A 15,744-nucleotide genomic window follows, 5' to 3' on the forward strand; every position below is an offset into this window, starting at 1 on the left:
GATGGTGACAGCAGGAAGCTAGTGCTTGGGGTCAGTCTGGCTCCTAGCTTAAAAGGTACTCCAGTTTCTTCTATATAATGGAAGTGATTACTTCTCGACGTATCCTAAAGATCCACTGTGAAGCAACGACCAAGCAACAAGCCTAGTGTGTTGGGCTCTTTCATGCTGTAGAATTCCTCTGACAAGGAGCTTTGAGTAAATGAGGATCTTCTGTTATCTAGAAAAAGACTGGCAAGCTGGATTCACCATGCTTCCTTGGAAAAGCATTCACCATTCACCATTCTCTGGCATAGAATCTTAGCTCTGTAACACATAGTAAATAAAAACAAAAACAAAACAACTCAATAAAAATAATAGTCAGTGAGAACCAAAATTAATACTGCTACTTTCCAGTTACACTCCTCAAGGCCCACTTATTCAATGTGTCATTATCATACATGACAAACTCCAGTGAAAAGATGCAAAAAAAAAAAAAAAAAAAAAAACAGTTCAATGAACATGGCCTATGGTAGGTATCCCACAAGATGCTCGCTGAAAGGCTCAGCTTTAAATAGCCTTCTAAAGCCCAAAATTCAATTCAGGGAAACTGGGAAAATTTTGTCTCAAAGTGGTATTTCTATAACATGCATGTATAACACCAGATCTGTGAAAGGACTCCATGGAAAGTGTTCATGATCCAGCAATGAATCAGGGAAACCCAGCAAAAATAGAGGCCATGAAAGTGTGGTTTGTTTGGTTTTTTGTTTGTTTGTTTGTTTGGTTTTTTTTTGTCCTGTTGAATTTAAGGACTCCCCTGCCCCTAGAACACAGATGATTATCATATGAAACGTTTTAGAAATTCTGCCTTAAACTAATCTTCAGAAAACTCTCACATGTGTTTGCTTTGTGAGAAATGAGATTTATACTGTAAAGTCCTTATAGGGTATCCACTGCTTGAATACAGTGGCTGAGGGCTGAGAACTGAACATAAAAGTGTACTTTATGTCCTTGGTGAGCATAGTGCCTCTTGAAGAACCAGACACATGCTATTTCCAACATGGAAAGCTAATAGAGAGTGCCAGACCCACTGGGCCGGTGTAGGAACATGGGGAGATTTTTACAGGGGACTGCTTCTCTACAAAAGGAGCCTAGAGGCAGGAAAAAATAACAGAGAACCTGAGATAAAATATCTAATACCAGTTGAACAATTCCTTCACGCCAAGCACTGTGTTAAATACTGCACAGGCTCTTGAATTCCCCCTAAACACTTGGTTGACTTCAAGGTTCAGAGAAATTCAATAATGTGCCTGGTACCATACAGATCATCAGCACTGACCCTGGTATTTGAACTGCTATTGCTTCTGATTTCAAACTGATACCCTTATTGCAACTCAAAACTTCAGAAAGGAAATTGAATGTGGCACTTCACTTATGTCTGAGACTATCCACACTCAGATTTCAGTTGTTGCGGGAAAAAAAAAAAAAAAAACACATTTGATGCCTACTGTAATAGAGCACTTATGAAGAGATGCATGAGCCCCCAGGAAGTCTTTGTGCCTCTGGACTCCAAGATACTTCCAAGCATCACTATCCTTGAAACATCATTCAAGATCAAGATATCCTCTCATTTGCCTCTGTATCCCCTTGGTGGATAGAGGCCATCAAAGGCCCTAAGAAAAGCTAGCTCGACTCTCTGTGGTATTATCTGGATCTCTATGCGCTGGACCTGTCTGCCCTGAAGATTCAGACTATCCTAAAGCTTTAAACTTCCTAGCTGATGGAATGTGTTTGCCAATTCAAACAGATCCTGTTGACTAAGAGGAAATCCCATAAATCAGGGGGAAAATTAAATATTATGCTACATACGTAACTAAAAATTTAATGTTTCTTTAAATCAGCTTATAGCTTATTCTTTCTTCTTTAAAGGGGTGTGGGATGGGCAGGGGCTAGAGAGATGGCTCAGTGGTTAAGAGTACTGAGCTCTTCCACAGGTCTCAAGTTCAATTCCCAGCACCTACATAGCAACTCATAACTGTCTATAATTTCTGTCCCAGGGGAATCGACCCCCTCATACACACATACACACACACACACACACACACAGAGGCAAATCACCAATGTATAGAAAATAAAAATAAATAAATTACTTTTTTAAAAAGAGGTCCATTCAGATGAGTAGCAGTATCTATATAACCTAATTCCTCTTGGTAGACATTCAGAATGTGCTGTGACAGCTGATCCCAGACAAAGGGCAAAGCTTACTAACAGATTTCTCCTTTGAGGGAAGGAGTAGCCATCAACTAAAATGGAGTCACTTGGCTGCACTTTTGTAAATCTTGCTAGTTAATAACACATTTATGTCATGTTTACATGTTCAAAGCCTCTTACTGTGGGCCCCATCTCACCTTTGTTGGATCTTTAAGATACGTTGAGAAATGATCACTTCCATTTTATAAAAGACACTGAAGAGACTTTCTAGCTTGGAGGCAGACTGACCCCAAGCGCTTGGCTTCCTGCTGTCACTACCAGATACTTAGTGGTCCTGCTTTCTGCCCTTGAGTATCCCGATAGTAGCCTGCATATAGAGAACTTAGCTGCTGGAGTTCTTGCCTCCAAGCAAATATTACCAGTTCTGGATAATATAAAGAACCAATAAGAAGAAAACTGAATTTGCTAGAGAAATAATTGGTAACTCATAGGATCTTACAAAGTTGTAGGAAATGCAGGTCAAAGCCCAGAGAGAAACCCTGAAGGAGCCAGGTGCTTGAGGGTACCCCGGCAGCATCACCAAGGCCCATTTGCACCCAGGCTAAACTGTTCTACAAAACTCTCTCTTTCTCTCCCTTTTCCTTTCACTGGTATAGGATGCTAGCTAGATCTTGGACCCTGCCCATAATGGAGATAAAGAAATATGCCCTAGCCAGTGCCTCTAATGAGGTAAAGATGTGTTTCCTTCCCATCTTGGGTTGTTTTAAAACAAGAAGGATCTGAGATCTTTGGGATTGCCAAGTTTCACAAAAGGAATTTAAGATCTACCTTGTTAAGAATCATAGTTACCGCTTAAACAATAGAAAATGCTTCTGGAGTGTGACCTACAATGGCCCAAGCCTAAAAAAAGTGAAAGGAGTAGACAAGATGGCAAAATGGTCCTAAATACTGGGAACAGACATGGTTTGCCTAGTATTGTCTTACAGATCTAAGTTCTAAGATTCATAAAGGTTACATCACTTGCATAAGGCCACATAGTAAGAGTACTGGTCTACCTAACTGACTTAGTGCTGCTTCTTTTATAAATCTTTCACACAAATTTCAGTTATATAATTCTGCAACTTAAAATCTTTCTATAAATTCCCATTGCCTTTTCATCTAATTACCCTCAGTTAATTAGAGTCAATACAGATATCTGCTGTGTGTGTGTCTGTGTGTGTGTGTGTGCAGGTCTGGGTGAATAGGTGTGAGTTTGTATTTAAGTGCAGATGTGAGTGTGCTCTTACATGTGTGGAGGCTAGATGTCAGTCTCAACTGTCAATCCTCAGGTGCTACCCACCTTGTTTTTGAGAAAGGATATCTCACTAGCCTGAGACTCTCTGATTAGGCCAGGTTGGTCATCCAGGAAGCCCAAGATATCTGTCTGTCTGTATCTCTCCAGTCCCAGCATGTCACCATATCTGGCTTCTAGATGATGTGAGGTCACCACAGCTGGGTTCTAGGTATCCAAACCATGTCCTCATGCTTGCATTGCATGCACATTACTAACCTTCATTTTGATAATGGAGTTAATCCAACAGTGGAAAGACTATATAACTATAGATATAGCATGCAGAAAAAGATGTGATCTTGTTGTGTTCTCAAACAATATTTTGTGTATAATTAAAGTCTTATTTGATAACTTGTAGTTTACTGAATTCCCCATTGCCAAGAACCAGTCTTGGCTTGGAAAGGAAGTCCTGAGAAAGGGGCGTTTGAGAGGGGCAAAAGAACAACTCAAAGTCAAATCATGGGTACAAGCTGACAGCCTGTGTTCTGCTTGAGACAGCTTTCCAGATAGATCTCTGTCTAAGACAGCTCTCTGCCAGAGACACCTCTCTAGGGCTAGAAAAAAAATCTAAAAGTTCTCTGGATAGCTAATGGACTTTCTAACCAAAGTCAAAAAAGCCCCAGGAAAAAAAAATTCCTTGGATTTTCTGACCAAGTTAGAAATCCTGCTACAAAAATTCTAAAAGAGCTATAAAGAAATTCTGTGTTCACTCTCCAAACAGTTCTCTCTGGGTACTCTCTCCTGCAGACCAAAACCCAGTCTTTTATTTACATATCAATTCAATTATTTACTGCAGGGTTCCTTTTGACTATCCCTTGAATCGTCATCCCAAGACCTTAGTCCCTTGATTCTTAGAAACAAACAGTAAGAATTTTTTTTTTAACATTGCAAATGAATCCAGAGATCTGCCTGCCTCTGTAAGCATAGACAGTAAGTTTATATGGATGGGATCCAATTCTCAGATCACCATTCCCACCATGTCTGGGCCTAAACAAGCTCTGCAGTAGGCTGGCCTTGAACTCAGGAAACCGCCTGCTTTTGTAAGCACAAACAATAAATGTAGCTGGAATTACTATTATATCTTACCAAACCTGATTGGGAGTTCAATCCATTGGACACACATGGTAGAAGGAAGAACTGACTCCCCCAGCCCCTACACACACACACACACACACACACACACACACACACACACACACACGAGAGGGAGAGAGAGAGAGAGAGAGAGAAAGAGAGAGAGAGAGAGAGAGAGAGACTAAATTATTTTGTATAATTATTTTTTTAATTTTTTATTTATTCTTCTCATATATTATGTCCCAACAGCAGTTTCCCCCTCCTTCCTCCTTTCCCAGTTCCTCCCCCATCCACTCCCCCTTCATTTTCCTTTAGAAAAAGGACAAGTGTCTCAGGGACATCAACTAAGTATGGCATATCAAGTTGCAATAAGATTAGGCACCTACCCTCTTATTAAGGCTGGACAAGGCAACCTAGTAGGAGAAAAGGGGCCCTTGAAGCAGGCAAAAGAGTCAGAGACATCCCTGTGCTTACTATTAGGAATCCCACAAGAAGACCAGGCTACACATCTGTTAGACCAAGTTGCACATCCATGCAGGCTCTTTGGTTGTTGGTTCAGTCTCACAGTCTCAGTGAGACCCTATGAGCCCAGTTGGTTGATTCTGTAGGTTTTTTTGCTTTATTTATTTATTTATTTATTTATTTATTTATTTATGTTTGTTTGGTTGGGTTTGTTTGTTTTGTTGGTTGGTTTTTTTTTTTTTTTGGTTTTTGGTTTTTTGGTTTTTTGATTTTGGGGGTTTTTTGGTGTTCTTGACAGCTCTGGCTCCTACAATCCTTTTTCTTCATTTTCAGCAGGAATTTCCAGAGCTCTGCCTAATGTTTGGATGTGAGTATTTGTATCTGTTTCTAACAGTTACTGGATGAAGCCTCTCTGACAATTGAGTTAGGCATCAATCTGAACTCCTGGATACCACCATGGCCTCTGGTAGAGCAGGGGACTTCTGCCAGAGTAATTTTTTTAAAGCATAGAGAACCTGGATAGCATACAAGAGAAATGAAGAAAACCTTAGATAGAGGAGGAGAAGCTTAGGCAGATGCTGCACAACAGCTCCAGGTGATAAAATTATTCATGGGCAAGAAATTGTGTCTGTATTGTTTCCATGGAAACTCCCATCAGGAGGCTCATGCTCTGAAATTATCACATCAAAAACTAATTTGCAATCAAAACAATCATGGGCTGAAAACTGCTTAACCTGAAATTCCTGATGCTCAGTGAATATTTTAATTAAATTATAAACCATACCAGGGAGAGAGGAATAGAAATTATATTTGAAGCATGGGTTGATTAATGTTTGTGATGACATTTTAATTGTAAAGATCAATTTGCAGGTAGAGAAATAAAGGCAAAGAATAGTTTTCTGGAAACTGGTATCTGAGACGATCCACTGGAGGACTAGTTATTAAAGTCAAGAACATCAAGAGTTCAAGGAAGAGAGGTTTACTTGATGTGGAAGAAATTAGATTTTTAAAAAAAGACCCTTAGGTAGTATTCAGATACTGAAAGAAATGGCTGCCCTCCTCTTAGGTTGGTTGTTTATTTGGTTATTTTTCTAAATTGGGGGAACTTTTATGTGAATTTTTTTCTCTGCAGACTGAGTTGCTTGAGATGCAGGGTTGCTTGTGTCTTGCTGATCACTGCATTCCAGGGCCTCAGCCAGCACCAGACACATAAGCATGTGAATCAACCATAGATGGTGCAAAATGGAAGTTAAGGGAACCTTTCCTCAGAAGTTTGCTTCTGAAATCTTCAACCAAAATGTTCAGGCTTTTCTTCAATCATCTGAGTCATTTAAGATGCATCCTACAACCTCTGTGCTCAGACTTTGGAAAGGGAGTTAATTGGGCTAAAAACCCTATAGAATTAATAACTGAATTGTGGCTTCCTGGATCGTGCCCCAGGCATAGCAGTTTTCAAGAATGGCAGCTGTGACTTGGGAAATGACAAGACCTCCCTGCATATCAATGAAGTTGTTAGAAAGAAAACACTCCCTTCTTTATCCTAGGACCACAGCATTTTCTGCTTCAGGTGAAACTATTTCCAGGAATTCCTTCTAATAAGAATCTCTCCTGGATTAGACTCTGAGTCTTGAAACTTCATACTAGGCAGTGATCAAAGCCTGGGCTCTCCTGTCTGAACCAAGACTAACCTGTTACCCGTGGAACATCTTCTGTCTTCCTGAACCACAGCTAGCCTGTTACCTGTGAGATGCCTTTGCTATGATAATAATGATCATGTATCTGTTCCAGTTAGTACTTTCTGATTCACCAAGCCACTTTTCCATTTGTGTTCTCAAGTCAACCTTGAGACAGTCAGAGAAAACACTAATTATCATGACCTTACATAAAGGGCCCAAGGCTGGAGAGAGTAAGTCATACTTACAATATAATGGGAGCAACCAGAACATACACACTGAATTGTTCTTCTTTTAGACATTTTTCCAGTTATTTTCATAAACTGGCATAGGAACCAAGCACTCCAGTGAAATGAAATAAACAAATGGCAATTGGGATTGTTCCTTGAATATCCACACGATGGCAGCAAAAGATTTTGTACAGAGCTGTGTGAAGGAGGCTTTACATTTGAACGGTGGTAGGCACGCTATTAATGATAATTGTTACCACAATGGTAGATTTAAATATATAATTCAGTGCAAAAAGGATAAATCAAAAATGGAAGTAGAATTGGTTTATTGTTTGTTTACTTAAATTTAATTATGAGAGTTTGCCTTCAAAGACAAAACCAAAACCCACAATCTCCCTGCCTCTACCTACGTAGTACTGGGGTTACAATCATATGCTGCCACGCTCAAGGGTCATCTGATTTAGAAACAAAGCACTGAGAATGAGACAGGAATGCTGAGACCGGTGGTTTCCTGAGAAAGCTCTAAAGGGGCAACTTTTTGAATGTGTGTCTATACTTCCCTTATCTGAAGGAGACAGGAGACATTGAGAAATCAACCTTCCATGTCATTTAATTTCTTTTTATTTCTTGTTCAATATATTCCCTAGATATAGAACCTCTTGATGGATCAGTGACGTTGTGTAACTAATTATAGACATAGCTATCACCTTTATCTCTCAGGTCTCAGGGGCAAAATAAAGTACACTAAACAATATACGGCTATTCTATTCTCCTATTTCCAACTGTCATAGAACCCAGGAGGGGAAGTACTTTCTTTCCTTTTGTTTCCTTTTGCTTCTTGTTCTGTGCTAAGCAGGAGTTGCCTTCACCTATAGAAATCCTGATTATAGATGTAAATAGATATGAGGTAGTTGTGCCTGAAATTGAGGCTAGGAAATCTTTCCAACTTACCAGAAATTTGATTCTGTGTCCCTGAGCACCAACCTTATGTGAGCAGACAGCACTTAGGCATTATTGCAAGAGTTATAAACAAACAAACAAACAAACAAACAAAGCATGAAGCTGAGTGATGGTGCCTCAGTTTGGAAGTTCCTTGAACAGTTTCTTATGCTGCCCACACTTCTCTTTCCCCTTTTCCTGAATTTTAAATTTTCTTTCTATCATTACACTGTTGATCATTGCTTATGAAACAGTCAACTTGCATTTTTGGCCACTTAAAATGACAATATTTTCATCTTGAGTAGCCTGTGATTTTTTTTTTCTTTTTCCTGGGAAAAGTCTTAAGACACAGTCTTAAGATAGCATAGTTTTTGGTTCCCTAATTACCATCCGTCTGACCTTCTTTTGACAAATATTTTACTCTACTCTATTTTTGTATTTACTCATCCACTATCTCTGTCTACAAAAACCTTGATAGAAGCTTCTGAGTTACACTGCTCTAAGGCATGTAGCAATCACTGACCCATGTGTCACATCCTCAAGATGTTTTCTGAGTTCTCTGAGAAGTAGAGTCGTTTCATACATGATCAAACCATAACGAAAACACAGAGAGATAAGGGATTTCTACAAACCTCACAGGAAGACCTAAGCAGGATCCTCGCTCTGCTTTGCTCTCTGCCTTAAATCTGAAGTGAGAGGCTTCTCATTGGGTGCAAACAGAAAACCAACTGTGAGGTCCTATGCATATGTGAAAAGTAGAGAGCACATCCAAGACATGGGAGGAGTCTGAGTCAACAAACATGAGATACAGAAGACTAATCAAGGATAGAAAAAGCAAAGGACTCCACACGTAGCTCAGTGGGATGACAAACTCCCGACCCTTTCACAGTTCTGCCAAATAAAAGGCTGTCACTTACTATCCATGGAACACTCCGTGCTCCTCTGTGCTAGGAATGTGTGTGAGAGAGAAAACAAAGCGATAAAAGGATGTACTAAATATGTCCAAGTCACTAATTTCTGCTAAGACAGGCTTGTTGCTAGATTTCTTTTCAATTAATAAAGTATTTAAAGCAAGTTAAAAACCGAAGGCATATACCTGTGATTTTTCAGAGGCTGTGGTTAGAATTTAATCATCAAAACGAAGTCTAATGTCTTAGTGTAACTTTCTCATAACACATCCAGCCTCGTCCATAAAGGCCTTTCCTTTCTTCATTGCCTGACATATTTCCCTTTGTCTAAAATATTGTCCCTACCTCCAGTTCCTCCTCCAGAATAGATGTCTTCCATTTGTCCTTCATCTCTTAGATGGCTCCATACTGGATGTCTTCTCTCCCTATTCCTACACAATCATCGCAACATACACAGAAACTCCTCCATCTTAGTTCCCTTAAATCTACACCCTACCCATTCTCTCTACACTACCATACTAATGTATAAAGTCATGCTTAGTGCTTCACTTACCTCGTTAGACTGTAACCAGGAAAATGTCCTTCTTGTTCACTTGATGCGTTATGAATATCATATAAATACAATGAGTAAATCAAGTTAGATCGCTATTTGAAATAGATTCTGAGTGAAGATCTCAGAATATAATAGTTGGCCAAAATTTCACACACTAAATACATAAATAGTGAGAAGGGTATAATATATCAATGATTTCAAGTGTTGCCAACCGACAACAATGTATGAATCCAAGCAGAGTTGAGGAATATTTAGAATTGTAGCTAACATCTGTAGTCTTTTATAATAGCAGTCACTAGAGGGCAACATACTCAAACTCTGAACATCCTTTGGGGTGAAGAGAGAAGAGTAAAATGTTTTTCTCTTTTTTTCTGATTAAAATGTGTATGGATAATCTTATGTTTGTAGTAGTTATAGGACCTGTGGGCTGCAGTTTCCATGATTATGGGTTTAACAGTTGTAATTACCTTTCTACTGTGAAATTAAAACGTAGATTAACTGTGATAATCACGTCTCCAAGCACAGCAAATATTATCTCACACAACCCTCCTACCACAGCGCCAGGGAATACATTCTTTTCCCATTTTCTAATAAAATCATTCAGATTCGATGGCATTAAATGAGTGTGTGGATGTACAGAATTAAAGTACATGTAAAGACTCACCAAGTACTTAGTTATATTAGGTATTTCCAGCCTCAGCCCAACCAGAAAAAAAGGAGAGAAGAAGCTATCTGATGACCACAAGATTCCATCTGGTGATGCTATCTCAAGGGTCTATCTCAGTCCTATCTACAGGCATGTATCCCTAGAGCATCCTTCTGTTCTCTGTGCCAGCTACACCATGCCTAGGTTTTATGGGCCATTTTAATTGCTATATTTTTACAGAGGGATCAAGAAGCCAGACTAAGGACCATAAACAGGAAGTGTCAGAGTATATTACAGGGTGAAAGAGAATTGAGATTCCCTAAAGATGAAGGACTGAAACACGACTGAAGAAAAACGGAGTGAGAATCAGTCACAGTGAGATGGGATTGTACCTGTAATCCCCATACTTTGGAAGGTGAAGCAGGAGGATTAGCATCAGCTGGAAGTCAGTCTGGGCTCTGGTGTGTTTCAAATGATGGGTTTCAAATAGTGTGTTTTGAATAATAAAGAACAGAACAATAATTAGATAAGGTGCAGGTTTGCTGTCCACGATGTAAGAGTGAATCTGACTTAGCAGAAGCTAAACTAATGATTCCAGAAATCAGAGTATTCAAACACTAAAGAGGACATGTATTTGTAAAACTTGAACTTAGGGATTCACAAAGGGCTGACCAAACCCTTTCTCTGCCTTGGTCTAAGTAAAGACCAGTAGAGCCCCCTAATGGCCCCTATGAGGCCTGCTTATACCAAGTACAACCTCGCATGCTACTTAGAGAAGCAGACAAGGTGGAGGCATTATAAATCCAAACAGCTTGAGATTCACCCTGCAGACTCCAGAAAGTTTGGCCTGTAGCTTGCATGCTGCTGTCTTCCATTCTTGTTCTCATTGTACCTCCTGATGGAACAACCAGCAAATGGGATGCAGGAATGCCCTGATGATTGGCTATCTTCAGTTTAGGAGCTGTAGGAATTGTTTCCTCTGTCCAAGGTGCTCTGTGTCCATGTAGAGGTGGGGGAACAGTGAGAATGTGTATTTCTCATGGGGCTGCTGAGTCTTCACCTCTGCTTTCACTCTGATGACTCAAGCATGAACTTGCTGAGAAGTTGGCTGTGCAGGCACAGATCTTCGTTATCATAGGAACTGGGTGGTGTGTTGAAAGGCCGGTAGGGCAGCTGCGAAATGGACCAAGATAGTGTCTACTGTGTTTAGGTTCATTTGACACAGGGAAGGATTTAGTTGTTGTTGGCCATTATTTTGGTTGTTGAAACATTTGTCAGGCCTTGCTATGAAATTAATTCTAACTCATCTGCACTGGTGCTAGAAAGTACAATCAGAAGCAAAGGGTCACCAACAAAGAACCTGTGGATCAGGCTTCTGTCATGGAACGCCAACCGTCATCTTGAACATGTCACTTGGGCTCCAGCTCCACACCTAGGCTAGTGATGACTTGCTGTTGCTGCTCATTCTGCTAAGCGTAATGGACGCAACAGAATCTCATTTACCATGCTGTAGTTGCTCATGGAAATGCCAATAGACAATTTACAGAAGCTCAGAGAACTTATCACAAAGTAGTCTTTCCGTTTTGGTCTCCATGGTAACTAGATTTTTTTTTTTTTAATTTTCAAAGAATAAAAAGAGACTTTAGAATCAGAGTGGAATTTGAACCCAGATTCTCTACTAACTAGACATGGGACTTTGAACATGTCTTTGCTGAGTCTTCTCATCTGTAAAAGGATGGCTTAACCATCCTTATAGGCCTTAATTGTATTACAAGGTGTATAATCTGCATCATAGTTACCAATGTCAAGTAGTCATCCTTCTTTGGCAACAACACCAGCTGACCCAAAGTTAGTTCTACAAACTGAGCTGGTCTCCCCTCTAAGAGCAAATGTCTCCAATTTTAAAGTGAGTGCTTCATCTGAGCCTGGTGACACAGTCTGGGTCCAACCACATAATCTGACCTCCAGTGCATTTTCTCATTTTAGTTCTTACCTGGGTAGCACCCAGGAACCTACCATTCTCAATGTTCTTTTCTGCCCTCTCAATGAAGTCATCAAGTGGTTCACAGTGGGCTTAAATAAGGTAAGCAATCTCAACTACCTGTATCAGCATTTTAACAGTATTAGGTTTTAAGCCCAAGACTAAATAAGTTCATCTTAATTAACTCCTGGGATACTACAGCTCTGTAACTCTAAGAAGGACTTGCAGGAACACAGTGCTCCATAGCATTTCAGAAGGCAGTAGATAAAGTTGTGTCTTTAATGAAGACCTTGGATTCTTACTAACCCTCATATATGACACAGCATCTGGCACATTGTAGAAAATCAAAAACTGTGAATTTATATGCTTTGGAGGTTATGTCAGATGTTTGTATATATTGTGTATGTGTGTACATGTACATGTTCAGATATAAGTATATGTTTGTGTGTATGTTCACATATGACCATGTATATGTGTGTATGTTTACATGTGAGCATATATATATCCAAGAGAATGATCTTGGATATCATTCTTCAGAAGCCGTCTGTCTTGTCTTATGAGTCAGACGCCGTATCTCCTTGGCATGGGCTAGCTCAGCAAGGTTGGAGGCCCCAAAGTCCACAGTTGTAGGGGATGGGGTGAGACTTCTATTGTTGTTAAGAGACACTATGACCACAGCAACTTTTCTAAAAGAAAACATTTAATTGGGGCTTTCTTACAGTTCAGAGGTTTGATCCATTGTCATTATGGCAGGAAGCATGGTGGCATGCAAGCAGACATGATACCGGTGAAGTAGCTTAGAGTTCTACATCTGGATCAGCTGGCAACTGAAGAAAAAAATGAGACACTGGGCCAGGCTTAAGCATCTGAAACCTCAAGGCCCACCACTTCCTCTAAAAATGCCACACGTACTCCAACAAGACCACACCTCCTAATAGTGCCAATCCCTATAATCATATTAGGGTCATTTTTATTCATACCACCACAGGGGATTATTGGTGCATACAGACCTTTTTATTCAGGCTCTTAACATTGAATCCAGGTATTCTTGATTGCAAAGCAAGCACTTTACTGACTGAGCTATCTCCCCTGCCTGCTCATATGTACTTCTTGGCCCACACAACTACTATATCAAAGACAACGCACTTGGCTGAAGGGAGTTGGTAGCACAGCACTTTTCCTCAATTGAAAACAACGTTTAAAAAAACTATTTGCCTATATAGTCTCATAGGGCCACCTAGATGGCTCAAAAGGTTCAGGTGCTTGTGACAAGTAAAGCCAACAGGATTCCAGGCCCCACATGGGAGACAGAAAGAACAACTCCCTCAAGTTGTCCTCTGACCTATATATGGACATGACCACATAAACAAACATACATAACGTATACACATGACATAAATATAAAATAGAAACACACACATATGCACGCACAGATAGTAAAAAGAAAAAAAAAAGAAAGAAAAATGTTCTGTACTGGAAAGAACCATAAAAGTAAAATTTGAATTGGACTTTCTAAAACAAAAAGGCCATGCAGCATATGGCGGTTAACAAAGACAAGGGTTCCTCATCCCATAGACAATACCATACCAAGAGATGTTCAAAAGCTTTAGGCAGATGGTCTTAAAGGCAAGTTCTTTTAGATAAAAGCTCACTTGGGAAACTTGTACCTCAGGTTTCATTTTCCTGTCTCTGTTTTAATTTTCTTTGATCACTTTGAACTTCTCCCATGAATCCTTTTACACTTATTCCACATATGCATGGGGGGGGGGGGACAGCATTCTCTCTGTGTGTGCCATGCTGACTTCCTTGTATTTACTTCTTGGAGTATGGCTCAGAGCAAGGTTCTGCTCCTTAGCACACAGCTTCAATGCTGTTCCTTTAACACAGTGCAGATTTGCCCCTTTCCTTAATCTCTGATAATAAATACAAGTATAGTGTCATCTCCATAGTTCCCAGGCTAAACTTTTCATCTTAAACTCATATTCCTACCTTCTTATACTACTCTGGCAAGAAGAACCAGCCAGCTTTAGTTAGCAATTTTGACTTTAAGAAACAAATTTCATTAGTTTTACACACAAAATGATGTTTTGGGTCTTTTAATCTAGCAGCTGCATACCCCTGAAGAACAATTTTTAGAATTTGCCTTGTATTCATATTAAAAACATGAAATTAAAAAATTTTTAGTGACCAACATCAGTGGTTTGGGGCTAAATGATACAGAGATGGCATTTTTCTAGGAAAGCACTTTCAATTTCATGTTTGCCACCATGAAGCTATAGTTTTCTACGTATCTATATGTGTAGAATTGTTACAGATGCTCTGCTTTAGAACTGTTGGTTAGAGGTGGTGATTGTGGGGAAAAAATTAAATTCCATGTGTTAAAAGAACAACTGCCATTTGTTGAATGGATTTTTATATCATAGTCCTCAATAGAACCCTCCTACCTTTTGGAAGTAGGTATTCTCATCATCACTTCATAAACATACAGAGTTAAAATCCCAAAATGTAAGGTTTTAGACAGAGATCATATAGTCCCCTTTGCCCCGTGGATGGATGGATGGATGGATGGATGGATGGATGGATGGATGGATTACAACATTCTAACTACAGAGGAATTTGTACAATATCTTTGTTTATTTCATAAATAAGGCACAACGTTCTAAAGCTAAATGGTAAGAAAGAATAGAGCCACATTTGATGAGCAGTTTCAAAATTATACCTGTGTCTAGGGTTTGGAGCCTATGGCAACATAAAAGGACTAGTCGATAACCCCCCCTCCCCCCCCAGAAAGGCTGAGTCAAAGGATTTTGTGGCCAGTGTGTCTACAGAGCAGAATTCTACTTCAAAACAAAATAAAACAGAAAAGGAGAGGCTGACAAAAGAAAAAACAAGAAGCAGAGATTGCCACTGATATAATGGAAATCTTGACCTATGCATACAATTCTAAAATTCAAAAGAGAGATAGTGCTAGGCAAAAGATAAAAGGTAGGTGAGAAGGAAATCATGGAGTCTAGAACCTTTGACTTATAATGATGACGTTAAGGAGCAAACTGAACATTCAGTCCATTCCTTCATATGCAGCAGGATTCTACATTAGACAGCAATGGATTTTAAAGTGTCCAAAAGCAGTTTTAGGGGCCAGAAATTCCCAAGGAGCTTTCTCCAGAGTCCTAGACAGAAAGAAAATAGACCACACAACTTAAGACTTAAAGCCATAGAGCATTATGTATTAACAGGACCTTCTGAGATAGCATTTTATAATTCAAGTTTAGGTAGTTTTGCTCTTTCAATATGGGAAAACAAGTTCTTCCAGCTTGTTCCTATTTGACAGCTAGCTCGACATTTTAGTTGTCTTGATGGATTAGAAAAATTTTATGAACCTTTCACATTAAGTTTGGGCTTCAAGTGGATAATGCAACTTTAAAAAAAATTCTACAGTAAACACTGTCAGCTGCAGTCTGCTCTCTTGACAAAGTAAAACAAATCAGCTAGGGAGGAACAGAGAGGAAGATGGACACAGATTAGTCCAAGGTCATGAGGAGAACATCAGAAGCACAAGTGTGGGAGTGGAGCCAACTGAGACAGTCACCGAGGAAAGGCGAGGCAGAGGGAGTGAATGTGCCCCCCACCCCAGGATGCACTGATCAGGAGAGAATTGCAGAGATGAGACCCTGAGTGTAGGACAGGGAGGCATCCAGAATGGGGAACTAAGAATAACTATGCCCAAGAATGAAGGGACTCCCAGCTTTACAGAGTAGTGT

At 39.7% G+C, this 15,744-nt stretch overlaps 1 protein-coding gene and 1 non-coding gene across 25 annotated transcripts in view; one reads left to right on the forward strand and one right to left on the reverse strand.

Annotated features, from left to right (window-relative positions):
- Dlg2 (discs large MAGUK scaffold protein 2) overlaps window positions 1-15,744 on the forward strand; it is a 1,841,012-nt gene that overhangs the window by 1,527,360 nt on the left and 297,908 nt on the right. The window lies entirely within an intron of this gene.
- LOC117699601 (U7 small nuclear RNA) lies at window positions 4,154-4,217 on the reverse strand. Its single transcript, XR_004605243.1, has one exon. It is a non-coding gene; the product is annotated as a U7 small nuclear RNA (small nuclear RNA).

This window comes from Arvicanthis niloticus, chromosome 1, assembly GCF_011762505.2.
Source record: "Arvicanthis niloticus isolate mArvNil1 chromosome 1, mArvNil1.pat.X, whole genome shotgun sequence".
Classification (NCBI taxonomy): Eukaryota; Metazoa; Chordata; class Mammalia; order Rodentia; family Muridae; genus Arvicanthis; species Arvicanthis niloticus.